The sequence below is a fragment of the Meriones unguiculatus genome, chromosome 14, assembly GCF_030254825.1.
Source record: "Meriones unguiculatus strain TT.TT164.6M chromosome 14, Bangor_MerUng_6.1, whole genome shotgun sequence".
NCBI classification, from domain to species: Eukaryota; Metazoa; Chordata; class Mammalia; order Rodentia; family Muridae; genus Meriones; species Meriones unguiculatus.
The window spans coordinates 48,037,852-48,065,482 of NC_083361.1; the positions used below are offsets into that span (position 1 = coordinate 48,037,852).

Here is a 27,631-nt window from a genome sequence, read left to right on the forward strand (position 1 = left end):
ATATGTGTGTGTCATTTCTGAATTAATTGTGTTCATCATGAGGATGTTAAGAAGATTCAGTGTGTGGATCTTTCTTGTTTCATTGGAGAGTTAGCGCGTCTGATCCATTATCAGGATTGTGGGTCTACCAGCTAGCAACATGTTCTTTAGAAATATCTTTCCTTGTTTTATAAAGGAATAGTTGTTTTCATAGATCTTGGGTAACACGCAAATTTTGTTAGAATAGATGATTTGCATCTGTGTGAGAGCTTCAATCAGAGGATGAATGTACCCAGGAGGAAAACAGAAACAACAACAACAAATAAGAGAAAGCAAAGCCCAATTGTCATTTCTCATGTTGGATCAACTGAGATGGTTTCCATGCGAGAGAGAGATAGATAAACACAACATGCTCTGGAAGATTTTGGCAGCTAAGACATAAATGATGAACACCAATAAAACTAGGGAATGTCTCAAACAGGTGCCCTGGCTTCTCACCTACCCATTATTATCTAGAATTTACCCAGCCTCCAACAGGAAAGACCATTTCAATTTGACCTCTATATAAATTGAATGATCCTTTAATTATTAGTTATACTTCAGCTTTTACACAACTTTGGGTAAAGTGCGAGGGCAGTCATTGTCCTCCTATATTCTTGGGACTACTGGCATGAGCCCTAACCTCCCAGCCTGACACTTTACCACATATGTGCAAGGGTACATCGCCGGAGACTAGGAATTAGCAGCACGTTCGAATTCATCAGTTATTACATATTTTTTGAGTATGTCATTTGCACCTACAGTCATCTCTACCTGATATATGTGCCTACTCCTATAGTAAAGGTTGTCTCCCTATCACTTGGAATCATTTCTATCTCTTTGAAAATAGAAAGCAATGAAGATTGTATCAAACCAAGTATGGGTACTGTTATGAGGCCTTTTTCGAAAAATCTCAGAATCTGATGCCATACTGCACAGTTCTCATCCTCTCTGAAGAGGGATGAGTGCAAGGCAGGCTCTGAAATCCTCATGGGTCTCACGAGGACCTCATATCTGGACCTCAGATCGCATCTGTTCAAGTCAGTCAACGTCCTCAGATACCTGTTGTCATCATAGATCCAGAAAGGCCTTCGCTCAACACATGAGTTTTCACCTACCAAGTGAAACCCCAGAGAGCTAGACTCCTGGGCCTTGACAAGGAAGTTCAAAACTGTGCAGGAGGCATGTAGCTCATTCTGTCAAAGGTTCTGGGGAAACACAGAGGACAGGATTAAAGAACCTTTCCCCTTTGACACCATATGAGAAAAATAGAGGTCAACACATTGCCTTTGGTGGGTGTCACTGGCCCCAAATCGGATACCTGTGAATGTTCCCTGAATTTATGTATTTAATCTTTACAACAAAGATTTGGTAAGAATAGAGAAAACATTCAAGAAACAAAATGACTTTTTTTCTATCTAGATAAGATTTTTTCAACATCGTAATTTGCGGTTTTGATTCTATGCTCGTCATGTTAACCCGCCTTTACAGTTTCTCCTCCTGTTCCCTGTCTTCCATGTATGTTCCTCTCCATCTTACAGTGCCCAGTATTGAGCCTTCCAGTTGTCCTGCAATTGTCAATGCTCTGGAGGATTTTGTGATGTATGTCGCATGACCACCAGCTCCTTCGATATTTCCTTGGACAACTAAAAGCAACACACAGGCCAAGCTACATTTTGGTCCATATACTTCACCAGGTATCCCACAGGACATTGACAGGGACAGGAGTTGGGTTCTGTGTACCTGATTCCTGAACCTTCTCTTCTTATCACCTCTCATATCATGTTTCTTCAAATGAACTCAACACCACCCAGTTTCCAAGATGAAGGAAGGCATTGCATTTAATACCAAAAATATTCTTAGTTTTGTTTTGTTTTGTTCTGACAATGGACAACTAGATTTCTGGCTCAACATAATCCATAATCATTTATAAAAAGAATAAATATGGTTCATTGTCAGCTCTGTTTGGGTTTTCGAAAACTTTATGGCAATTCACCTGAATTTTAGAGGGCAAGATTGCATGTTTCCATGCTACTAACAAGGAAGTGAAAACGCATGGGTTGCTCTCTTAGTATCCACGCCAGAGGATCAAGGATAGATGAAATTTGTGAGAGTTATTGTTCTGTGCTCTAAGGGTATAGACTCCTAACACCCTATCATCTTCCTTTGGGTTCCACATCTGTCAGGGCAGAAATAAGAGTTTAATTCTTTGAGCTTGAATGTCGATAAGGGAAGGAGCTGGGAGAAGGCTTTTCTTAGTACTTCTGGATATATTATTTAGAATTGGAAGCTTCAATGGTAGCTTCAAAAGAAAGTCAAATATGACAATAACTTCACCCAACTGTTGGTTTTCCAAATGCACCTCAAAACACTAATGGTATTAGGTAGTATCCTTGTCACTTGCTTTGATTGGGTCTACCTAGCTAAGTCCCCTACAATGCCAGGGCCATAGCAAGTGTTCCACCATCAATAGGCAAGATGAAGCCTAGGTTGTTTAGCCATGAGAGGGACGTTAAATAAATCTCATCTCTTGTGGTACACAGTAGGTAAATATTTAGTCAGGTTAGAATGCAGCCTGTCTACAAACAAAAGACACAATGGGAAGCAGCGTCACTTACATGTCCTGCCAGAAGGGAAGCACCTCTCCAAGTTTTAGCCTGCAACATAATAAGTATGAAGGTTATCAGAAAAGGAAATGCGTCTAGGCAACCTTGACTTTCTAAAGTGTCCCGACCTTCAAGTCTGCCAGCAGTTCAGTCTTTCCCAGAACCAACTATTGAATTCATTTCCTCCCTTCCAATCCCCTCAGATTTTAGCCACTGTGGCAAGGATTTCTCTTCTTCTGATGACTTCCTCAGAAGCTGTCTGTGAGAGCATCTTTGCCAGTGCCAGCAGGCACAGTGTGGACGCCTCTCAGTGGGTAGCGAGGAAGTTGGACAAAGCAAAGAAGAAGCAGTGCGTATAGCATTGCAGTATGGTCATTCTTAACTCCTCCTTTCTCAAAGTCAAAACGACCAAGTTGCACAGAGGTGAAAGTCAGTAAGCCCAATGGTATCTTTGAGATTTCAGGATGTCATTGAAATTTGTCCTCTGTGCATGGAATTCTCTCCTTGTTTATCCAACAGAGTGTTCCATAATTGACTTTAGATTTCTTCCCTGCCATGCAACCTCATCGTGGAAGAGAGGGGAATCCAAAGGTACCTTTTTGTCTACATGTATGTTACCATGTCTCGATTCATGGAACTCAAGTCTTCCACTTGGAAGAGCGTTGGAATCATCTACCATGCTTCAGGTTAAATCTGATGAAAAGAAGTTGTTTTCTACGCACTAACTGATTAGCCCGTGGTTAAATACACTGGGTTGCTTTTTATCGAGTATGTTGTACTACACATCTGAGATTAGATGTTGTCCTTTATTGGATATTCAAGCTTCAACCATGGCTTTAGAAATTGTGTATCCAGCAAGTGTTACCAAGAGTCCTATGCTACAGCTTCGTAAAAGTCTGTTAGTAGTAAGATATATATATATATATATATATATATATATATATATATATATATACATATATGTGTGTGTCAGTTCTGAATTAATTGTGTTTATCATGAGGATGTTAAGAAGATTCAGTGTGTGGTTCTTTCTTGTTTCATTGAAGAGTTAGCGCATCTGATCCATTATCAGGACTGTGGGTCTACCAGCTAGCAACATGTTCTTTAGAAATATCTTTCCTTGTTACATAAAGGAATAGTTGTTTTCATAGATCTTGGGTAACACGCAAATTTTGTTAGAATAGATGATTTGCATCTGTGTGAGAGCGGCAATAAGAGGATGAATGTACCCAGGAGGAAAACAGAAACAACAACAACAAATAACAGAAAGCAAAGCCCAATTGTCATTTCTCATGATGGATCAACTGAGATGGTTTCCATGCGAGAGAGAGATAGGTAAACACAACATGCTCTGGAAGATTTTGGCAGCTAAGACATAAATGATGAACACCAATAAAACTAGGGAATGTCTCCAACAGGTGCCCTGGCTTCTCACTTAGCCATTATTATCTAGAATTTACCCAGCCTCCAGCAGGAAAGACCATTTCAATTTTCCCTCTATATAAATTGAATGATTCTTTAATTATTAGTTATACGTCAGCCTTTACACAACTTTGGGTAAAGTGCGAGGGCAGTCCTTGTCCTCCAATATTCTTGGGACTACTGCCATGAGCCCTAACCTCCCCTCCTGACACTTTACCACATATGTGCAAGGGTACATCGCCGGAGACTAGGAATGAGCAGCACGTTCGAATTCATCAGTTCTTACATATTTTTTGAGTACGTCATTTGCACCTACAGTCATCTCTACCTGATATATGTGCCTACTCCTATAGTAAAGGTTGTCTCCCTATCACTTGGAATCATTTCTATCTCTTTGAAAATAGAAAACAATGAAGATTGTATCAAACCAAGTATGGGTACTGTTATGAGGCCTTTTTCGAGAAATCTCAGAATCTGATGCCATACTGCACAGTTCTCATCCTCTCTGAAGTGGGAAGAGTGCAAGGCAGGCTCTGAAATCTTCATAGGTCTCACGAGGACCTCATATCTGGACCTCAGATCGCATCTGTTCAAGTCAGTCAACGTCCTCAGAGACCTGTTGTCATCATAGATCCAGAAAGGCCTTCGCTCAACACATGATTTTTCACCTACCAAGTGAAACCCCAGAGAGCTAGACTCCTGGGCCTTGACAAGGAAGTTCAAAACTGTGCAGGAGGCATGTAGCTCATTCTGTCAAAGGTTCTGGGGAAACACAGAGGACAGGATTAAAGAGCCTTTCCCCTTTGACACCATAGGAGAAAAATAGAGGTCAACACATTGACTTTGGTGGGTGTCACTGGCTCCAAATCGGGTACCTGTGAATGTTCCCTGAACTTATGTATTTAATCTTTACAACAAAGATTTGGTAAGAATAGAGAAAACATTCAAGAAAGCAAAATGACTTTTTTTCCTATCTAGATAAGATTTTTTCAACATCCTAATTTGAGGTTTTGATTCTATGCTCTTCATGTTAACCCGCCTTTACACTTCCTCCTCCTGTTCCCTGTCTTCCATGTATGTTCCTCTCCATCTTACAGTGCACAGTATTGAGCCTTCCAGTTGTCCTGGAATTGTCAATGCTTTGGAGGATTTTGTGATGTATGTCGCATGACCACCAGCTCCTTCCATATTTCCTTGGACAACAAAAAGCAACACACAGGCCAAGCTACATTTTGGTCCGTATACATCACCAGGTATCCCACAGGACATTGACAAGGACAGGAGTTGGGTTCTGTTTGCCTGATTCCTAAACCTTCTCTTCGTATCAGCTCTCATGTCATGTTTCTTCAAATGAACTCAACACCACCCAGGTTCCAAGATGAAGGAAGGCATTGCATTTAATACCAAAAATATTCTTAGTGTTGTTTTGTTTTGTTCTGACAATGGACAACTAGATTTCTGGCTCAACATAATGCATAATCATTTATAAAAAGAATAAATATGGTTCATTGTCAGCTCTGTTTGGGTTTTCGAAAACTTTATGGCAATTCACCTGAATTTTAGAGGGCAAGAATGCATGTTTCCATGCTACTTACAAGGAAGTGAAAACGCATGGGTGGCTCTCTTAGTATCCACGCCAGAGGATCAAGGATAGATGAAATTTGTGAGGGTTATTGTTCTGTGCTCTAGGGGTCTAGACTCCTAACACCCTATCATCTTCCTTTGGGTTCCACACCTGTCAGGGCAGAAATAAGAGTTTAATTCTTTGAGCTTGAATGTCGATAAGGGAAGGAGCTGGGAGAAGGCTTTTCTTAGTACTTCTGGATATATTATTTAGAATTGGAAGCTTCAATGGTAGCTTCAAAAGAAAGTCAAATATGCCAATAACTTCACCCAACTGTTGGTTTTCCAAAAGCACCTCAAAATACTAATGGTATTAGGTAGTATCCTTGTCACTTGCTTGGGTTGGGACTACCTAGCTAAGTCCCCTACAATGCCAGGGCCATAGCAAGTGTTCCACCATCAAGAGGCAAGACGAAGCCTAGGTTGTTTAGCCATGAGAGGGACGTTAAATAATTCTCATATCTTGTGGTACACAGTAGGTAAATATTTCGTCAGGCGAGAATGCAGCCTGCCAACAAACAAAAGACACAATGGGAAGCAGCGTCACTTACCTGTCCTGCCAGAAGGGAAGCACCTCTCCAAGTTTTAGCCTGTAACATAATAAGTATGAAGGGTATCAGAAAAGGAAATGCGTCTAGGCAACCTTGACTTTCTAAAGTGTCCCGACCTTCAAGTCTGACAGCAGTTCAGTCTTTCCCAGAACCAACTATTGAATTCATTTCCTCCCTTCCAATCCCCTCAGATTTTAGCCACTGTGGCAAGGATTTCTCTTCTTCTGATGACTTCCTCAGAAGCTGTCTGTGAGAGCATCTTTGCCAGTGACAGCAGGCACATTGTGTACGCCTCTCAGTGGGCAACGAGGAAGTTGGACAAAGCAAAGAAGAAGCAGTGAGTATAGCATTGCAGTATGGTCATTTTTAACTCCTCCTTTCCCAAAGTCAAAACGACCAAGTTGCACAGAGGTGAAAGTCAGTAAGCCCAATGGTATCTTTGAGATTTCAGGGTGTCATTGAAATTTGTCCTCTGTGCATGGAATTCTCTCCTTGTTTATCCAACAGAGTGTTCCATAATTGACTTTAGATTTCTTCCCTGCCATGCTACCTCATCTTGGAAGAGAGGGGAATCCAAAGGTACCTTTTTGTCTACATGTATCTTACCATGTCTCGATTCATGGAACTCAAGTCTTCCACTTGGAAGAGCGTTGGAATCATCTACCATGCTTCAGGTTAAATCTGATGAAAAGAAGATGTTTTCTACGCACTAACTGACTAGGCCGTGGTCAAATACACTGGGTTGCTTTTTATCGAGTATGTTGTACTACACATCTGAGATTACATGATGTCCTTGATTGGATATTCATGCTTCAACCATGGCTTTAGAAATTGTGTATCCAGCAAGTGTTACCAAGAGTCCTATGCTACAGCTTTGTAAAAGTCTGTTAGTAGTAAGATATATATATATATATATATATATATATATATATATATATATATACATATATATATACATATAGGTGTGTGTCAGTTCTGAATTAATTGTGTTCATCATGAGGATGTTAAGAAGATTCAGTGTGTGGTTCTTTCTTGTTTCATTGGAGAGTTAGCGCGTCTGATCCATTATCAGGATTGTGGGTCTACCAGCTAGCAACATGTTCTTTAGAAATATCTTTCCTTGTTTCATAAAGGAATAGTTGTTTTCATAGATCTTGGGTAACACGCAAATTTTGTTAGAATAGATGATTTGCATCTGTGTGAGAGCGGCAATCAGAGGATGAATGTACCCAGGAGGAAAACAGAAACAACAACAACAAATAACAGAAAGCAAAGCCCAATTGTCATTTCTCATGATGGATCAACTGAGATGGTTTCCATGCGAGAGAGAGATAGGTAAACACAACATGCTCTGGAAGATTTTGGCAGCTAAGACATAAATGATGAACACCAATAAAACTAGGGAATGTCTCCAACAGGTGCCCTGGCTTCTCACCTAGCCATTATTATCTAGAATTTACCCAGCCTCCAACAGGAAAGACCATTTCAATTTTCCCTCTATATAAATTGAATGATCCTTTAATTATTAGTTATACGTCAGCCTTTACACAACTTTGGGTAAAGTGCGAGGGCAGTCCTTGTCCTCCAATATTTTTGGGACTACTGGCATGAGCCCTAACCTCCCCTCCTGACACTTTATCACATATGTGCAAGGGTACATCGCCGGAGACTAGGAATGAGCAGCACGTTCTTACATATAATTCATCAGTTCTTACATATTTTTTGAGTACGTCATTTGCACCTACAGTCATCTCTACCTGATATATGTGCCTAAACCTATAGTCAAGGTTGTCTCCCTATCACTTTGAATCATTTCTATCTCTTTGAAAATAGAAAGCAATGAAGATTGTATCAAAACAAGTATGGTACTGTTATGAGGCCTTTATCGAAAAATCTCAGAATCTGATGCCATACTGCACAGTTCTCATCCTCTCTGAAGAGGGAAGAGTGCAAGGCAGGCTCTGAACTCCTCATGGGTCTCACGAGGACCTCATATCTGGACCTCAGATCGCATCTGTTCAAGTCAGTCAACGTCCTCAGATACCTGTTGTCATCATAGATCCAGAAAGGCCTTCGCTCAACACATGAGTTTTCACCTACCAAGTGAAACCCCAGAGAGATAGACTCCTGGGCCTTGACAAGGAAGTTCAAAACTGTGCAGGAGGCATGTAGCTCATTCTGTCAAAGGTTCTGGGGAAACACAGAGGACAGGATTAAAGAGCCTTTCCCCTTTGACACCATATGAGAAAAATAGAGGTCAACACATTGCTTTTGGTGGGTGTCACTGGCCCCAAATCGGGTACCTGTGAATGTTCCCTGAACTTATGTATTTAATCTTTACAACAAGATTTGGTAAGAATAGAGAAAACATTCAAGAAAGCAAAATGACTTTTTTTCCTATCTAGATAAGATTTTTTCAACATCCTAATTTGCGGTTTCGATTCTATGTTCTTCATGTTAACCCGCTTTTACACTTCCTCCTCCTGTTCCCTGTCTTCCATGTATGTTCTTCTCCATCTTACAGTGCACAGTATTGAGCCTTCCAGTTGTCCTGCAATTGTCAATGCTCTGGAGGATTTTGTGATGTATGTCGCATGACCACCAGCTCCTTCCATATTTCCTTGGACAACAAAAAGCAACACACAGGCCAAGCTACATTTTGGTCCATATACATAACCAGTTATCCCACAGGACATTGACAAGGACAGGAGTTGGGTTCTGTGTGCCTGATTCCTAAACCTTCTCTTCGTATCAGCTCTCATGTCATGTTTCTTCAAATGAACTCAACACCACCCAGGTTCCAAGATGAAGGAAGGCATTGCATTTAATACCAAAAATATTCTTAGTGTTGTTTTGTTTTGTTCTGACAATGGACAACTAGATTTCTGGCTCAACATAATGCATAATCATTTATAAAAAGAATAAATATGGTTCATTGTCAGCTCTGTTTGGGTTTTCGAAAACTTTATGGGAATTCACCTGAATTTTAGAGGGCAAGATTGCATGTTTCCATGCTACTTACAAGGAAGTGAAAATGCATGGGTTGCTCTCTTAGTATCCACGCCAGAGGATCAAGGATAGATGAAATTTGTGAGGGTTATTGTTCTGTGCTCTAGGGGTCTAGACTCCTAACACCCTATCATCTTCCTTTGGGTTCCACACCTGTCAGGGCAGAAAGAAGAGTTTAATTCTTTGAGCTTGAATGTCCATAAGGGAAGGAGCTGGGAGAAGGCTTTTCTTAGTACTTCTGGATATATTATTTAGAATTGGAAGCTTCAATGGTAGCTTCAAAAGAAAGTCAAATATGCCAATAACTTCACCCAACTGTTGGTTTTTTAAATGCACCTCAAAATACTAATGGTATTAGGTAGTATCCTTGTCACTTGCTTGGGTTGGGACTACCTAGCTAAGTCCCCTACAATGCCAGGGCCATAGCAAGTGTTCCACCATCAAGAGGCAAGACGAAGCCTAGGTTGTTTAGTCATGAGAGGGACGTTAAATAAATCTCATCTCTAGTGGTACACAGTAGGTAAATATTTAGTCAGGCGAGAATGCAGCCTGCCTACAAACAAAAGACACAATGGGAAGTAGCGTCACTTACCTGTCCTGCCAGAAGGGAAGCACCTCTCCAAGTTTTAGCCTGCAACATAGTAAGTATGAAGGTTATCAGAAAAGGAAATGCGTCTAGGCAACCTTGACTTTCTAAAGTGTCCCGACCTTCAAGTCTGCCAGCAGTTCAGTCTTTCCCAGAACCAACTATTGAATTCATTTCCTCCCTTCCAATCCCCTCAGATTTTAGCCACTGTGGCAAGGATTTCTCTTCTTCTGATGACTTCCTCAGAAGCTGTCTGTGAGAGCATCTTTGCCAGTGCCAGCAGGCACAGTGTGGACGCTTCTCAGTGGGCAGCGAGGAAGTTGGACAAAGCAAAGTAGAAGCAGTGCGTATAGCATTGCAGTATGGTCATTCTTAACTCCTCCTTTCTCAAAGTCAAAACGACCAACTTGCACAGAGGTGAAAGTCAGTAAGCCCAATGGTATCTTTGAGATTTCAGGGTGTCATTGAAATTTGTCCTCTGTGCATGGAATTCTCTCCTTGTTTATTCAACAGAGTGTTCGATAATTGACTTTAGATTTCTTCCCTGCCATGCAACCTCATCTTGGAAGAGAGGGGAATCCAAAGGTACCTTTTTGTCTACATGTATGTTACCATGTCTCGATTCATGGAACTCAAGTCTTCCACTTGGAAGAGCGTTGCAATCATCTACCATCATTCAGGTTAAATCTGATGAAAAGAAGATGTTTTCTACGCACTGACTAGCCCGTGGTCAAATACACATGGGTTGCTTTTTTTTTTTTTTTCAATGCAGTTTATTCAGGAACATTGAACAATCCTCGGACCCCGGGGAAAGCCAGCCCACAGCTTAAATAGCCTTTGGGTAGCCAACCCAGGCGTGCCACGGGGGCAATGCAGATAGGTCCACATACATAGAAGCAAGCCAGATCCTCGGCCTTAGCCAAATGTGGAGTTGTTCGTGACAGAGAGCACTCACCATCAGGAAGGTGGAAGGCGGAAACCAGCTCCATCTTTAAGGCATAGCATTCCGCAGCTCTCTACAGTTCTCCCTTTTTGTTTTAGATGCATCAGGACATTCTCCCAAAGCATGGTTGGATACCATAAAAAGCTAAAATGATACGCTCAGGATGCGAGGCTAAGCACTGCACTCACGGTCAGCCGCTTTGGACCCATGGGTTGCTTTTTATCGAGTATGTTGTAGTACACATCTGAGATTACATGATGTCCTTGATTGGATATTCAAGCTTCAACCATGGCTTTAGAAACTGTGTATCCAGCAAGTGTTAGGAAGAGTCCTATACTCCTGCTTCATAAAAGTCTGTTAGTATCAAGATATATATATATATATATATATATATATATATATATATATATATATACATATATGTGTGTGTCAGTTCTGAATTAATTGTGTTCATCATGAGGATGTTAAGAAGATTCAGTGTGTGGTTCTTTCTTGTTTCATTGGAGAGTTAGCGCGTCTGATCCATTATCAGGATTGTGGGTCTACCAGCTAGCAACATGTTCTTTAGAAATATCTTTCCTTGTTTCATAAAGGAATAGTTGTTTTCATAGATCTTTGGTAACACGCAAATTTTGTTAGAATAGATTATTTGCATCTGTGTGAGAGCGGCAATCAGAGGATGAATGTACCCAGGAGGAAAACAGAAACAACAACATCAAATAACAGAAAGCAAAGCCCAATTGTCATTTCTCATGATGGATCAACTGAGATGGTTTCCATGCGAGAGAGAGATAGGTAAACACATTTTGCTCTGGAAGATTTTGGCAGCTAAGACATAAATGATGAACACCAATAAAACTAGGGAATGTCTCAAACAGGTGCCCTGGCTTCTCACCTAGCCATTATTATCTAGAATTTACCCAGCCTCCAGCAGGAAAGACCATTTCAATTTTCCCTCTATATAAATTGAATGATCCTTTAATTATTAGTTATACGTCAGCCTTTACACAACTTTGGGTAAAGTGCGAGGGCAGTCATTGTCCTCCAATATTCTTGGGAACACTGGCATGAGCCCTAACCTCCCCTCCTGACACTTTACCACATATGTGCAAGTGTACATCGCCGGAGACTAGGAATGAGCAGCACGTTCTTACATATAATTCATCAGTTCTTACATATTTTTTGAGTACGTCATTTGCAACTACAGTCATCTCTACCTGATATATGTGCCTAAACCTAGAGTAAAGGTTGTCTCCCTATCACTTGGAATCATTTCTATCTCTTTGAAAATAGAAAGCAATGAAGATTGTATCAAACCAAGTATGGTACTGTCATGAGGCCTTTTTCGAAAAATCTCAGAATCTGATGCCATACTGCACAGCTCTCATCCTCTCTGAAGAGGGAAGAGTGCAAGGCAGGCTCTGAACTCCTCATGGGTCTCACGAGGACCTCATATCTGGACCTCAGATTGCATCTGTTCAAGTCAGTCAACGTCCTCAGATACCTGTTGTCATCATAGATCCAGAAAGGCCTTCGCTCAACACATGAGTTTTCACCTACCAAGTGAAATCCCAGAGAGCTAGACTCCTGGGCCTTGACAAGGAAGTTCAAAACTGTGCAGGAGGCATGTAGCTCATTCTGTCAAAGGTTCTGGGGAAACACAGAGGACAGGATTAAAGAGCCTTTCCCCTTTGACACCATATGAGAAAAATAGAGGTCAACACATTGCCTTTGGTGGGTGTCACTGGCCCCAAATCGGGTACCTGTGAATGTTCCCTGAACTTATGTATTTAATCTTTACAACAAAGATTTGGTAAGAATAGAGAAAACATTCAAATAAGCAAAATGACTTTTTTTCCTATCTAGATAAGATTTTTTCAACATCCAAATTTGAGGTTTTGATTCTATGCTCTTCCTCTTTACCCGCCTTTACACTTCCTCCTCCTGTTCCCTGTCTTCCATGTATGTTCCTCTCCATCTTACAGTGCACAGTATTGAGCCTTCCAGTTGTCCTGCAATTGTCAATGCTCTGGAGGATTTTGTGATATATGTCGCATGACCACCAGCTCCTTCCATATTTCCTTGGACAACAAAAGGCAACACACAGGCCAAGCTACATTTTGGTCCATATACATCACCAGTTATCCCACAGGACATTGACAAGGACAGGAGTTGGGTTCTGTGTGCCTGATTCCTGAACCTTCTCTTCTTATCACCTCTCATGTCATGTTTCTTCAAATGAACTCAACACCACCCAGTTTCCAAGATGAAGGAAGGCATTGCATTTAATAACAAAAATATTCTTAGTGTTGTTTTGTTTTGTTCTGACAATGGACAACTAGATTTCTGGCTCAACATAATGCATAATCATTTATAAAAAGAATAAATATGGTTCATTGTCAGCTCTGTTTGGGTTTTCAAAAACTTTATGGCAATTCACCTGAATTTTAGAGGGCAAGATTGCATGTTTCCATTCTACTTACACGGAAGTGAAAACGCATGGGTTGCTCTCTTAGTATCCACGCCAGAGGATCAAGGATAGATGAAATTTGTGAGGGTTATTGTTCTGTGCTCTAGGGGTCTAGACTTCTAACACCCTATCATCGTCCTTTGGGTTCCACACCTGTCAGGGCAGAAAGAAGAGTTTAATTCTTTGAGCTTGAATGTCGATAAGTGAAGGAGCTGGGAGAAGGCTTTTCTTAGTACTTCTGGATATATTATTTAGAATTGGAAGCTTCAATGGTAGCTTCAAAAGAAAGTCAAATATGCCAATAACTTCACCCAACTGTTGGTTTTCCAAATGCACCTCAAAATACTAATGGTATTAGGTAGTATCCTTGTCACTTGCTTGGGTTGGGACTACCTAGCTAAGTCCCCTACAATGCCAGGGCCATAGCAAGTGTTCCACCATCAAGAGGCAAGACGAAGCCTAGTTTGTTTAGTCATGAGAGGGACGTTAAATAAATCTCATCTCTAGTGGTACACAGTAGGTAAATATTTAGTCAGGCGAGAATGCAGCCTGCCTACAAACAAAAGACACAATGGGAAGCAGCGTCACTTACCTGCCCTGCCAGAAGGGAAGCACCTCTCCAAGTTTTAGCCTGCAACATAGTAAGTATGAAGGTTATCAGAAAAGGAAATGTGTCTAGGCTACCTTGACTTTCTAAAGTGTCCCGACCTTCAAGTCTGCCAGCAGTTCAGTCTTTCCCAGAACCAACTATTGAATTCATTTCCTCCCTTCCAATCCCATCAGATTTTAGCCACTGTGGCAAAGATTTCTCTTCTTCTGATGACTTCCTCAGAAGCTGTCTGTGAGAGCATCTTTGCCAGTGCCAGCAGGCACAGTGTGGACGCTTCTCAGTGGGCAGCGAGGAAGTTGGACAAAGCAAAGTAGAAGCAGTGCGTATAGCATTGCAGTATGGTCATTCTTAACTCCTCCTTTCTCAAAGTCAAAACGACCAAGTTGCACAGAGGTGAAAGTCAGTAAGCCCAATGGTATCTTTGAGATTTCAGGGTGTCATTGAAATTTGTCCTCTGTGCATGGAATTCTCTCCTTATTTATTCAACAGAGTGTTCCATAATTGACTTTAGATTTCTTCCCTGCCATGCAAGCTCATCTTGGAAGAGAGGGGAATCCAAAGGTACCTTTTTGTCTACATGTATGTTACCATGTCTCGATTCATGGAACTCAAGTCTTCCACTTGGAAGAGCGTTGCAATCATCTACCATCATTCAGGTTAAATCTGATGAAAAGAAGATGTTTTCTACACACTAACTGACTAGCCCGTGGTCAAATACACATGGGTTGCTTTTTATCGAGTATGTTGTACTACACATCTGAGATTACATGATGTCCTTGATTGGATATTCAAGCTTCAACCATGGCTTTAGAAATTGTGTATCCAGGAAGTGTTAGGAAGAGTCCTATACTCCTGCTTCGTAAAAGTCTGTTAGTATCAAGATATATATATATATATATATATATATATATATATATATATACATATATGTGTGGGTCAGTTCTGAATTAATTGTGTTCATCATGAGGATGTTAAGAAGATTCAGTGTGTGGTTCTTTCTTGTTTCATTGGAGAGTTAGCGCCTCTGATCCATTATCAGGATTGTGGGTCTACCAGCTAGCAACATGTTCTTTAGAAATATCTTTCCTTGTTTCATAAAGGATTAGTTGTTTTCATAGATCTTGGGTAGCACGCAAATTTTGTTAGAATAGATGATTTGCATCTGTGTGAGAGCGGCAATCAGAGGATGAATGTACCCAGGAGGAAAACAGAAACAACAACAACAAATAACAGAAAGCAAAGCCCAATTGTCATTTCTCATGATGGATCAACTGAGATGGTTTCCATGTGAGAGAGAGATAGGTAAACACAACATGCTCTGGAAGATTTTGGCAGCTAAGACATAAATGATGAACACCAATAAAACTAGGGAATGTCTCAAACAGGTGCCCTGGCTTCTCACCTAGCCATTATTATCTAGAATTTACCCATCCTCCAACAGGAAAGACCATTTCAATTTTCCCTCTATATAAATTGAATGATACTTTAATTATTAGTTATACGTCAGCCTTTACACAACTTTGGGTAAAGTGCGAGGGCAGTCCTTGTCCTCCAATATTCTTGGGACTACTGGCATGAGCCCTAACCTCCCCTCCTGACACTTTACCACATAATTGCAAGGGTACATCGCCGGTGACTAGGAATGAGCAGCACGTTCGAATTCATCATTTCTTACATATTTTTTGAGTACGTCATTTGCACCTACAGTCATCTCTACCTGATATATGTGCCTATTCCTATAGTAAAGGTTGTCTCCCTATCACTTGGAATCATTTCTATCTCTTTGAAAATAGAAAGCAATGAAGATTGTATCAAACCAAGTATGGGTACTCTTATGAGGCCTTTTTCGAAAAATCTCAGAATCTGATGCCATACTGCACAGTTCTCATCCTCTCTGAAGAGGGAAGAGTGCAAGGCAAGCTCTGAAATCCTCATGGTTCTCACGAGGACCTCATATCTGGACCTCAGATCGCATCTGTTCAAGTCAGTCAACGTCCTCAGATACCTGTTGTCATCATAGATCCAGAAAGGCCTTCGCTCAACACATGAGTTTTCACCTACCAAGTGAAACCCCAGAGAGCTAGACTCCTGGGCCTTGACAAGGAAGTTCAAAACTGTGCAGGAGGCATGTAGCTCATTCTGTCAAAGTTTCTGGGGAAACACAGAGGACAGGATTAAAGAGCCTTTCCCCTTTGACACCATATGAGAAAAATAGAGGTCAACACATTGCCTTTGGTGGGTGTCACTGGCCCCAAATCGGGTACCTGTGAATGTTCCCTGAACTTATGTATTTAATCTTTACAACAAAGATTTGGTAAGAATAGAGAAAACATTCAAGAAAGCAAAATGACTTTTTTTCCTATCTAGATAAGATTTTTTCAACATCCTAATTTGCGGTTTTGATTCTATGCTCTTCATGTTAACCCGCCTTTACACTTCCTCCTCCTGTTCCCTGTCTTCCATGTATGTTCCTCTCCATCTTACAGTGCCCAGTATTGAGCCTTCCAGTTGTCCTGCAATTGTCAATGCTCTGGAGGATTTTGTGATGTATGTCGCATGACCACCAGCTCCTTCCATATTTCCTTGGACAACAAAAAGCAACACACAGGCCAAGCTACATTTTGGTCCATATACAACACCAGGTATCCCACAGGACATTGACAGGGACAGGAGTTGGGTTCTGTGTGCCTGATTCCTGAACCTTCTCTTCGTATCACCTCTCATGTCATGTTTCTTCAAATGAACTCAACCCCACCCAGTTTCCAAGATGAAGGAAGGCATTGCATTTAATACCAAAAATATTCTTAGTTTTGTTTTGTTTTGTTCTGACAATGGACAACTAGATTTCTGGCTCAACATAATCCATAATCATTTATAAAAAGAATAAATATGGTTCATTGTCAGCTCTGTTTGAGTTTTCGAAAACTTTATGGCAATTCACCTGAATTTTAGAGGGCAAGATTGCATGTTTCCATGCTACTTACAAGGAAGTGAAAACGCATGGGTGGCTCTCTTAGTATCCACGCCAGAGGATCAAGGATAGATGAAATTTGTGAGGGTTATTGTTCTGTGCTCTAGGGGTCTAGACTTCTAACACCCTATCATCTTCCTTTGGGTTCCACACCTGTCAGGGCAGAAATAAGAGTTTAATTCTTTGAGCTTGAATGTCGATAAGGGAAGGAGCTGGGAGAAGGCTTTTCTTAGTACTTCTGGATATATTATTTAGAATTGGAAGCTTCAATGTTAGCTTCAAAAGAAAGTCAAATATGCCAATAACTTCACCCAACTGTTGGTTTTCCAAATGCACCTCAAAATACTAATGGTATTAGGTAGTATCCTTGTCACTTGCTTGGGTTGGGACTACCTAGCTAAGTCCCCTACAATGCCAGGGCCATAGCAAGTGTTCCACCATCAAGAGGCAAGATGAAGCCTAGGTTGTTTAGCCATGAGAGGGACGTTAAATAAATCTCATCTCTAGTGGTACACAGTAGGTAAATATTTAGTCAGGCGAGAATGCAGCCTGCCTACAAACAAAAGACACAATGGGAAGCAGCGTCACTTACCTGTCCTGCCAGAAGGGAAGCACCTCTCCAAGTTTTAGCCTGCAACATAATAAGTATGAAGGTTATCAGAAAAGGAAATGCGTCTAGGCAACCTTGACTTTCTAAAGTGTCCCGACCTTCAAGTCTGCCAGCAGTTCAGTCTTTCCCAGAACCAACTATTGAATTCATTTCCTCCCTTCCAATCCCCTCAGATTTTAGCCACTGTGGCAAGGATTTCTCTTCTTCTGATGACTTCCTCAGAAGCTGTCTGTGAGAGCATCTTTGCCAGTGCCAACAGGCACATTGTGTACGCCTCTCAGTGGGCAGCGAGGAAGTTGGACAAAGCAAAGTAGAAGCAGTGCGTATAGCATTGCAGTATGGTCATTCTTAACTCCTCCTTTCTCAAAGTCAAAACGACCAAGTTGCACAGAGGTGAAAGTCAGTAAGCCCAATGGTATCTTTGAGATTTCAGGATGTCATTGAAATTTGTCCTCTGTGCATGGAATTCTCTCCTTGTTTATCCAACAGAGTGTTCCATAATTGACTTTAGATTTCTTCCCTGCCATGTAACCTCATCTTGGAAGAGAGGGGAATGCAAAGGTACCTTTTTGTCTACATGTATGTTACCATGTCTCAATTCATGGAACTCAAGTCTTCCACTTGGAAGAGCGTTGGAATCATCTACCATGCTTCAGGTTAAATCTGATGAAAAGAAGATGTTTTCTACGCATTAACTGACTAGCCCGTGGTCAAATACACTGGGTTGCTTTTTATCGAGTATGTTGTACTACACATCTGAGATTACATGATGTCCTTGATTGGATATTCAAGCTTCAACCATGGCTTTAGAAATTGTGTATCCAGCAAGTGTTACCAAGAGTCCTATGCTCCAGCTTCGTAAAAGTCTGTTAGTAGTAAGATATATATATATACATATATGTGTGTGTCAGTTTTGAATTAATTGTGTTCATCATGAGGATGTTAAGAAGATTCAGTGTGTGGTTCTTTCTTGCTTCATTGAAGAGTTAGCGCATCTGATCCATTATCAGAACTGTGGGTCTACCAGCTAGCAACATGTTCTTTAGAAATATCCTTCATTGTTACATAAAGGAATAGTTGTTTTCATAGATCTTGGGTAACATGCAAATTTTGTTAGAATAGATGATTTGCATCTGTGTGAGAGCGGCAATCCGAGGATGAATGTACCCAGGAGGAAAACAGAAACAACAACAACAAATAACAGAAAGCAAAGCCCAATTGTCATTTCTCATGATGGATCAACTGAGATGGTTTCCATGCGAGAGAGAGATAGGTAAACACAACATGCTCTGGAAGATTTTGGCAGCTAAGACATAAATGATGAACACCAATAAAACTAGGGAATGTCTCCAACAGGTGCCCTGGCTTCTCACCTAGCCATTAATATCTAGAATTTACCCAGCCTCCAGCAGGAAAGACCATTTCAATTTTCCCTCTATATAAATTGAATGATCCTTTAATTATTAGTTATACGTCAGCCTTTACACAACTTTGGGTAAAGTGCGAGGGCAGTCCTTGTCCTCCAATATTCTTAGGACTACTGGCATGAGCCCTAAACTCCCCTCCTGACACTTTACTACCTATGTGCAAGGGTACATCGCCGGAGACGTGGAATGAGCAGCACGTTCGAATTCATCAGTTCTTACATATTTTTTGAGTACGTCATTTGCACCTACAGTCATCTCTACCTGATATATGTGCCTACTCCTATAGTAAAGGTTGTCTCCCTATCACTTGGAATCATTTCTATCTCTTTGAAAATAGAAAGCAATGAAGATTGTATCAAACCAAGTATGGGTACTGTTATGAGGCCTTTTTCGAAAAATCTCAGAATCTGATGCCATACTGCACAGTTCTCATCCTCTCTGAAGAGGGAAGATTGCACGGCAGGCTCTGAAATCCTCATGGGTCTCACGAGGACCTCATATCTGGACCTCAGATCGCATCTGTTCAAGTCAGTCAACGTCCTCAGAGACCTGTTGTCATCATAGATCCAGAAAGGCCTTCGCTCAACACATGAGTTTTCACCTACCAAGTGAAACCCCAGAGAGATAGACTCCTGGGCCTTGACAAGGAAGTTCAAAACTGTGCAGGAGGCATGTAGCTCATTCTGTCAAAGGTTCTGGGGAAACACAGAGGACAGGATTAAAGAGCCTTTCCCCTTTGACATCATATAAGAAAAATAGAGGTCAACACATTGCCTTTGGTGGGTGTCACTGGCCCCAAATCGGGCACCTGTGAATGTTCCCTGAACTTATGTATTTAATTTTTACAACAAAGATTTGGTAAGATTAGAGAAAACATTCAAGAAAGCAAAATGACTTTTTTTCCTATCTAGATAAGATTTTTTCAACATCCTAATTTGCGGTTTTGATTCTATGCTCTTCATGTTAACCCGCCTTTACACTTCCTCCTCCTGTTCCCTGTCTTCCATGTATGTTCCTCTCCATCTTACAGTGCCCAGTATTGACCTTCAAGTTGTACTGGAATTGTCAATGCTCTGGAGGATTTTGTGATGTATGTCGCATGACCACCAGCTCCTTCCATATTTTCTTGGACAACAAAAAGCAACACACAGGCCAAGCTTCATTTTGGTCCATATACATCACCAGGTATCCCAGAGGACATTGACAGGGACAGGAGTTGGGTTCTGTGTGCCTGATTCCTGAACCTTCTCTTCTTATCACCTCTCATGTCATGTTTCTTCAAATGAACTCAACACCACCCAGTTTCCAAGATGAAGGAAGGCATTGCAATTAATACCAAAAATATTCTTAGTTTGTTTTGTTTTGTTCTGACAATGGACAACTAGATTTCTGGCTCAACATAATCCATAATCATTTATAAAAAGAATAAATATGGTTCATTGTCAGCTCTGTTTGGGTTTTCGAAAACTTTATGGCAATTCACCTGAAATTCAGAGGGCAAGATTGCATGTTTCCATGCTACTTACAAGGAAGTGAAAACGCATGGGTGGCTCTCTTAGTATCCACGCCAGAGGATCAAGGATAGAAGAAATTTGTGAGGGTTATTTTTCTGTGCTCTAGGGGTCTAGACTCCTAACACCCTATCATCTTCCTTTGGGTTCCACACCTGTCAGAGCAGAAATAAGAGTTTAATTCTTTGAGCTTGAATGTCGATAAGGGAAGGAGCTGGGAGAAGGCTTTTCTTAGTACTTCTGGATATATTATTTAGAATTGGAAGCTTCAATGGTAGCTTCAAAAGAAAGTCAAATATGCCAATAACCTCACCCAACTGTTGGTTTTCCAAATGCACCTCAAAATACTAATGGTATTAGGTAGTATCCTTGTCACTTGTTTGGGTTGGGACTACCTAGCTAAGTCCCCTAAAATGCCAGGGCCATAGCAAGTTTTCCACCATCAAGAGGCAAGACGAAGCCTAGGTTGTTTAGCCATGAGAGGGACGTTAAATAATTCTCATCTCTTGTGGTACACAGTAGGTAAATATTTAGTCAGGCGAGAATGCAGCCTGCCTCCAAACAAAAGACACAATGGGAAGCAGCGTCACTTACCTGTCCTGCCAGAAGGGAAGCACCTCTCCAAGTTTTAGCCTGCAACATAATAAGTATGAAGGTTATCAGAAAAGGAAATGCATCTAGGCAACCTTGACTTTCTAAAGTGTCCCGACCTTCAAGTCTGCCAGCAGTTCAGTCTTTCCCAGAACCAACTATTGAATTCATTTCCTCCCTTCCAATCCCCTCAGATTTTAGCCACTGTGGCAAGGATTTCTCTTCTTCTGATGACTTCCTCAGAAGCTGTCTGTGAGAGCATCTTTGCCAGTGCCAGCAGGCACAGTGTGGACGCCTCTCAGTGGGCAACGAGGAAGTTGGACAAAGCAAAGTAGAAGCAGTGAGTAGAATTGCAGTATGGTCATTCTTAACTCCTCCTTTCTCAAAGTCAAAACGACCAAGTTGCACAGAGGTGAAAGTCAGTAAGCCCAATGGTATCTTTGAGATTTCAGAATGTCATTGAAATTTGTCCTCTGTGCATGGAATTCTCTCCTTGTTTATCCAACAGAGTGTTCCATAATTGACTTTAGATTTCTTCCCTGCCATGCAACCTCATCTTGGAAGAGAGGGGAATCCAAAAGTACCTTTTTGTCTACATGTATGTTACCATGTCTCGATTCATGGAACTCAAGTCTTCCACTTGGAAGAGCGTTGGAATCATCTACCATGCTTCAGGTTAAATCTGATGAAAAGAAGATGTTTTCTACGCACTAACTGACTAGCCCGTGGTCAAATACACTGGGTTGCTTTTTATCGAGTATGTTGTACTACACATCTGAGATTACATGATGTCCTTGATTGGATATTCAAGCTTCAACCATGGCTTTAGAAATTGTGTATCCAGCAAGTGTTACCAAGAATCCTATGCTCCAGCTTCGTAAAATTCTGTTAGTAGTAAGATATATATATATATACATATATGTGTGTGTCAGTTCTGAATTAATTGTGTTCATCATGAGGATGTTAAGAAGATTCAGTGTGTGGTTCTTTCTTGTTTCATTGGAGAGTTAGCGAGTCTGATCCATTTTCAGGATTGTGGGTCTACCAGCTAGCAACATGTTCTTTAGAAATATCTTTCCTTGTTTCATAAAGGAATAGTTGTTTTCATAGATCTTGGGTAACACGCAAATTTTGTTAGAATAGATGATTTGCATCTGTGTGAGAGCGGCAATCAGAGGATGAATGTACCCAGGAGGAAAACAGAAACAACAACAACAAATAACAGAAAGCAAAGCCCAATTGTCATTTCTCATGATGGATCAACTGAGATGGTTTCCATGCTAGAGAGAAATAGGTAAACACAACATGCTCTGGAAGATTTTGGCAGCTAAGACATAAATGATGAACACCTTTAAAACTAGGGAATGTCTCAAACAGGTGCCGTGGTTTCTCACCTTGCCATTATTATCTAGAATTTACCCAGCCTCCAGCAGGAAAGACCATTTCAATTTTCCCTCTATATAAATTGAATGATCCTTTAATTATTAGTTATACGTCAGCCTTTACACAACTTTGGGTAAAGTGCGAGGGCAGTCCTTGTCCTCCAATATTCTTGGGACTACTGCCATGAGCCCTAACCTCCCCTCCTGACACTTTACCACATATGTGCAAGGGTACATCGCCGGAGACTAGGAATGAGCAGCACGTTCGAATTCATCAGTTCTTACATATTTTTTGAGTACGTCATTTGCACCTACAGTCATCTCTACCTGATATATGTGTCTACTCCTATAGTAAAGGTTGTCTCCCTATCACTTGGAATCATTTCTATCTCTTTGAAAATAGAAAACAATGAAGATTGTATCAAACCAAGTATGGGTACTGTTATGAGGCCTTTTTCGAAAAATCTCAGAATCTGATGCCATACTGCACAGTTCTCATCCTCTCTGAAGAGGGAAGAGTGCAAGGCAGGCTCTGAAATCTTCATAGGTTTCACGAGGACCTCATATCTGGACCTCAGATCGCATCTGTTCAAGTCAGTCAACGTCCTCAGAGACCTGTTGTCATCATAGATCCAGAAAGGCCTTCGCTCAACACATGATTTTTCACCTACCAAGTGAAACCCCAGAGAGCTAGACTCCTGGGCCTTGACAAGGAAGTTCAAAACTGTGCAGGAGGCATGTAGCTCATTCTGTCAAAGTTTCTGGGGAAACACAGAGGACAGGATTAAAGAGCCTTTCCCCTTTGACACCATAGGAGAAAAATAGAGGTCAACACATTGACTTTGGTGGGTGTCACTGGCCCCAAATCGGGTACCTGTGAATGTTCCCTGAAATTATGTATTTAATCTTTACAACAAAGATTTGGTAAGAATAGAGAAAACATTCAAGAAAGCAAAATGACTTTTTTTCCTATCTAGATAAGATTTTTTCAACATCCTAATTTGCGGTTTTGATTCTATGCTCTTCATGTTAACCCGCCTTTACACTTCCTCCTCCTGTTCCCTGTCTTCCATGTATGTTCCTCTCCATCTTACAGTGCACAGTATTGAGCCTTCCAGTTGTCCTGGAATTGTCAATGCTTTGGAGGATTTTGTGATGTATGTCGCATGACAACCAGCTCCTTCCATATTTCCTTGGACAACAAAAAGCAACACACAGGCCAAGCTACATTTTGGTCCATATACATCACCAGGTATCCCACAGGACATTGACAGGGACAGGAGTTGGGTTCTGTGTGCCTGATTCCTGAACCTTCTCTTCGTATCACCTCTCATGTCATGTTTCTTCAAATGAACTCAACACCACCCAGTTTCCAAGATGAAGGAAGGCATTGCATTTAATACCAAAAATATTCTTATTTTTGTTTTGTTTTGTTCTGAAAATGGACAGAACTGGATTTCTGGCTCAACATAATCCATAATCATTTATAAAAAGAATAAATATGGTTCATTGTCAGCTATGTTTGAGTTTTCGAAAACTTTATGGCAATTCACCTGAATTTTAGAGGGCAAGATTGCATGTTTCCATGCTACTTACAAGGAAGTAAAAACGCATGGGTGGCTCTCTTAGTATCCACGCCAGAGGATCAAGGATATATGAAATTTGTGAGGATTATTCTTCTGTGCTCTAGGGGTCTAGACTCCTAAAACCCTATCATCTTCCTTTGGGTTCCACACCTGTTAGGGCAGAAATAAGAGTTTAATTCTTTGAGCTTGAATGTCGATAAGGGAAGGAGCTGGGAGAAGGCTTTTCTTAGTACTTCTGGATACATTATTTAGAATTGGAAGCTTCAATGGTAGCTTCAAAAGAAAGTCAAATATGCCAATAACTTCACCCAACTGTTGGTTTTCCAAATGCACCTCAAAATACTAATGGTATTAGGTAGTATCCTTGTTACTTGCTTGGGTTGGGACTACCTAGCTAAGTCCCCTACAATGCCAGGGCCATAGCAAGTGTTCCACCATCAAGAGGCAAGATGAAGCCTAGGTTGTTTAGCCATGAGAGGGACGTTAAATAATTCTCATCTCTTGTGGTACACAGTAGGTAAATATTTCGTCAGGCGAGAATGCAGCCTGCCTACAAACAAAAGACACAATGGGAAGCAGCGTCACTTACCTGTCCTGCCAGAAGGGAAGCACCTCTCCAAGTTTTAGCCTGCAACATAATAAGTATGAAGGTTATCAGAAAAGGAAATGCGTCTAGGCAACCTTGACTTTCTAAAGTGTCCCGACCTTCAAGTCTGCCAGCAGTTCAGTCTTTCCCAGAACCAACTATTGAATTCATTTCCTCCCTTCCAATCCCCTCAGATTTTAGCCACTGTGGCAAGGATTTCTCCTCTTCTGATGACTTCCTCAGAAGCTGTCTGTGAGAGCATCTTTGCCAGTGCCAACAGGCACATTGTGTACGCCTCTCAGTGGGCAACGAGGAAGTTGGACAAAGCAAAGAAGAAGCAGTGCGTATAGCATTGCAGTATGGTCATTCTTAACTCCTCCTTTCTCAAAGTCAAAACGACCAAGTTGCACAGAGGTGAAAGTCAGTAAGCCCAATGGTATCTTTGAGATTTCAGGATGTCATTGAAATTTGTCCTCTGTGCATGGAATTCTCTCCTTGTTTATCCAACAGAGTGTTCCATAATTGACTTTAGATTTCTTCCCTGCCATGCAACCTCATCTTGGAAGAGAGGGGAATCCAAAGGTACCTTTTTGTCTACATGTATGTTACCATGTCTCGATTCATGGAACTCAAGTCTTAAACTTGGAAGAGCGTTGGAATCATCTACCATGCTTCAGGTTAAATCTGATGAAAAGAAGATGTTTTCTACGCACTAACTGACTAGCCCGTGGTCAAATACACATGGGTTCCTTTTTATCGAGTATGCTGTACTACACATCTGAGATTACATGATGTCCTTGATTGGATATTCAAGCTTCAACCATGGCTTTAGAAATTGTGTATCCAGCAAGTGTTACCAAGAGTCCTATGCTCCAGCTTCGTAAAAGTCTGTTAGTAGTAAGATATATATATATATATATATATACACATATATGTGTGTGTCAGTTCTGAATTAATTGTGTTCATCATGAGGATGTTAAGAAGATTCAGTGTGTGGTTCTTTCTTGTTTCATTGAAGAGTTAGCACATCTGATCCATTATCAGGACTGTGGGTCTACCAGCTAGCAACATGTTCTTTAGAAATATCTTTCCTTGTTTCATAAAGGAATAGTTGATTTCATAGATCTTGGGTAACACGCAAATTTTGTTAGAATAGATGATTTGCATCTGTGTGAGAGCGGATATCAGAGGATGAATGTACCCAGGAGGAAAACAGATACAACAACAACAAATAACAGAAAGCAAAGCCCAATTGTCATTTCTCATGATGGATCAACTGAGATGGTTTCCATGCGAGAGAGAGATAGGTAAACACAACATGCTCTGGAAGATTTTGGCAGCTAAGACATAAATGATGAACACCAATAAAACTAGGCAATGTCTCCAACAGGTGCCCTGGCTTCTCACCTAGCCATTATTATCTAGAATTTACCCAGCCTCCACACGAAAGACCATTTCAATTTTCCCACTATATAAATTGAATGATCCTTTAATTATTAGTTATACGTCAGCCTTTACACAACTTTGGGTAAAGTGCGAGGGCAGTCCTTGTCCTCCAATATTCTTGGGACTACTGGCATGAGCCCTAACCTCCCCTCCAGACACTTTACCACATATGTGCAAGGGTACATCGCCGGAGACGAGGAATGAGCAGCACGTTCGAATTCATCAGTTCTTACATATTTTTTGAGTACGTCATTTGCACCTACAGTCATCTCTACCTGATATATGTGCCTACTCCTATAGTAAAGGTTGTCTCCCTATCACTTGGAATCATTTCTATCTCTTTGAAAATAGAAAGCAATGAAGATTGTATCAAACCAAGTATGGGTACTGTTATGAGGCCTTTTTCGAAAAATCTCATTATCTGATGCCATACTGCACAGTTCTCATCCTCTCTGAAGAGGGAAGAGTGCAAAGCAGGCTCTGAAATCCTCATGGTTCTCACGAGGACCTCATATCTGGACCTCAGATCGCATCTGTTCAAGTCAGTCAACGTCCTCAGAGACCTGTTGTCATCATAGATCCAGAAAGGCCTTCGCTCAACACATGAGTTTTCACCTACCAAGTGAAACCCCAGAGAGCTAGACTCCTGGGCCTTGACAAGGAAGTTCAAAACTGTGCAGGAGGCATGTAGCTCATTCTGTCAAAGGTTCTGGGGAAACACAGAGGACAGGATTAAAGAGCCTTTCCCCTTTGACACCATATGAGAAAAATAGAGGTCAACACATTGCCTTTGGTGGGTGTCACTGGCCCCAAATCGGGTACCTGTGAATGTTCCCTGAACTTATGTATTTAATCTTTACAACAAAGATTTGGTAAGAAGAGAGAAAACATTCAAGAAAGCAAAATGACTTTTTTTCCTATCTAGATAAGATTTTTTCAACATCCTAATTTGCGGTTTTGATTCTATGCTCGTCATGTTAACCCGCCTTTACACTTCCTCCTCCTGTTCCCTGTCTTCCATGTATGTTCCTCTCCATCTTACAGTGCCCAGTATTGAGCCTTCCAGTTGTCCTGGAATTGTCAATGCTCTGGAGGATTTTGTGATGTATGTCGCATGACCACCAGCTCCTTCCATATTTCCTTGGACAACAAAAAGCAACACACAGGCCAAGCTATATTTTGGTCCATATACATCACCAAGTATCCCACAGGATATTGACAGGGACAGGAGTTGGGTTCTGTGTGCCTGATTCCTGAACCTTCTCTTCTTATCACCTCTCATGTCATGTTTCTTCAAATGAACTCAACACCACCCAGGTTCCAAGATGAAGGAAGGCATTGCTTTTAATACCAAAAATATTCTTAGTTTTGTTTTGTTTTGTTCTGACAATGGACAACTAGATTTCTGGCTCAACATAATCCATAATCATTTATAAAAAGAATAAATATGGTTCATTGTCAGCTCTGTTTGGGTTTTTGAAAACTTTATGGCAATTCACCTGAATTTTAGAGGGCAAGATTGCATGATTCCATGCTACTTACAAGGAAGTGAAAACGCATGGGTTGCTCTCTTAGTATCCACGCCAGAGGATCAATGATAGATGAAATTTGTGAGGGTTATTGTTCTGTGCTCTAGGGGTCTAGACTCCTAACACCCTATCATCTTCCTTTGGGTTCCACACC

The 27,631-nt window shown here is 41.0% G+C and overlaps 1 long non-coding RNA gene and 8 other non-coding genes across 9 annotated transcripts in view; all 9 read right to left on the reverse strand.

Moving 5' to 3' along the window:
- The window catches only part of LOC132647037 (uncharacterized), a 178,160-nt gene that overhangs the window by 38,809 nt on the left and 111,720 nt on the right, over positions 1-27,631 (reverse strand). Inside the window, exon 3 of the long non-coding RNA XR_009585324.1 lies at positions 6,221-6,259. This is a non-coding gene — a long non-coding RNA (uncharacterized LOC132647037). The remainder of the gene's footprint in view (positions 1-6,220; positions 6,260-27,631) is intronic.
- On the reverse strand, positions 1,035-1,099 carry LOC132647739 (small nucleolar RNA SNORD109A). The gene has a single exon (XR_009586082.1). It is a non-coding gene; the product is annotated as a small nucleolar RNA SNORD109A (small nucleolar RNA).
- On the reverse strand, positions 4,617-4,681 carry LOC132647797 (small nucleolar RNA SNORD109A). The gene has a single exon (XR_009586140.1). It is a non-coding gene; the product is annotated as a small nucleolar RNA SNORD109A (small nucleolar RNA).
- Positions 8,219-8,283, reverse strand: LOC132647740 (small nucleolar RNA SNORD109A). Its single transcript, XR_009586083.1, has one exon. It is a non-coding gene; the product is annotated as a small nucleolar RNA SNORD109A (small nucleolar RNA).
- LOC132647596 (small nucleolar RNA SNORD109A) lies at positions 12,217-12,281 on the reverse strand. Its single transcript, XR_009585943.1, has one exon. It is a non-coding gene; the product is annotated as a small nucleolar RNA SNORD109A (small nucleolar RNA).
- LOC132647741 (small nucleolar RNA SNORD109A) lies at positions 15,798-15,862 on the reverse strand. The gene has a single exon (XR_009586084.1). It is a non-coding gene; the product is annotated as a small nucleolar RNA SNORD109A (small nucleolar RNA).
- LOC132647798 (small nucleolar RNA SNORD109A) lies at positions 19,350-19,414 on the reverse strand. Its single transcript, XR_009586141.1, has one exon. It is a non-coding gene; the product is annotated as a small nucleolar RNA SNORD109A (small nucleolar RNA).
- On the reverse strand, positions 22,900-22,964 carry LOC132647799 (small nucleolar RNA SNORD109A). Its single transcript, XR_009586142.1, has one exon. It is a non-coding gene; the product is annotated as a small nucleolar RNA SNORD109A (small nucleolar RNA).
- Positions 26,466-26,530, reverse strand: LOC132647801 (small nucleolar RNA SNORD109A). Its single transcript, XR_009586143.1, has one exon. It is a non-coding gene; the product is annotated as a small nucleolar RNA SNORD109A (small nucleolar RNA).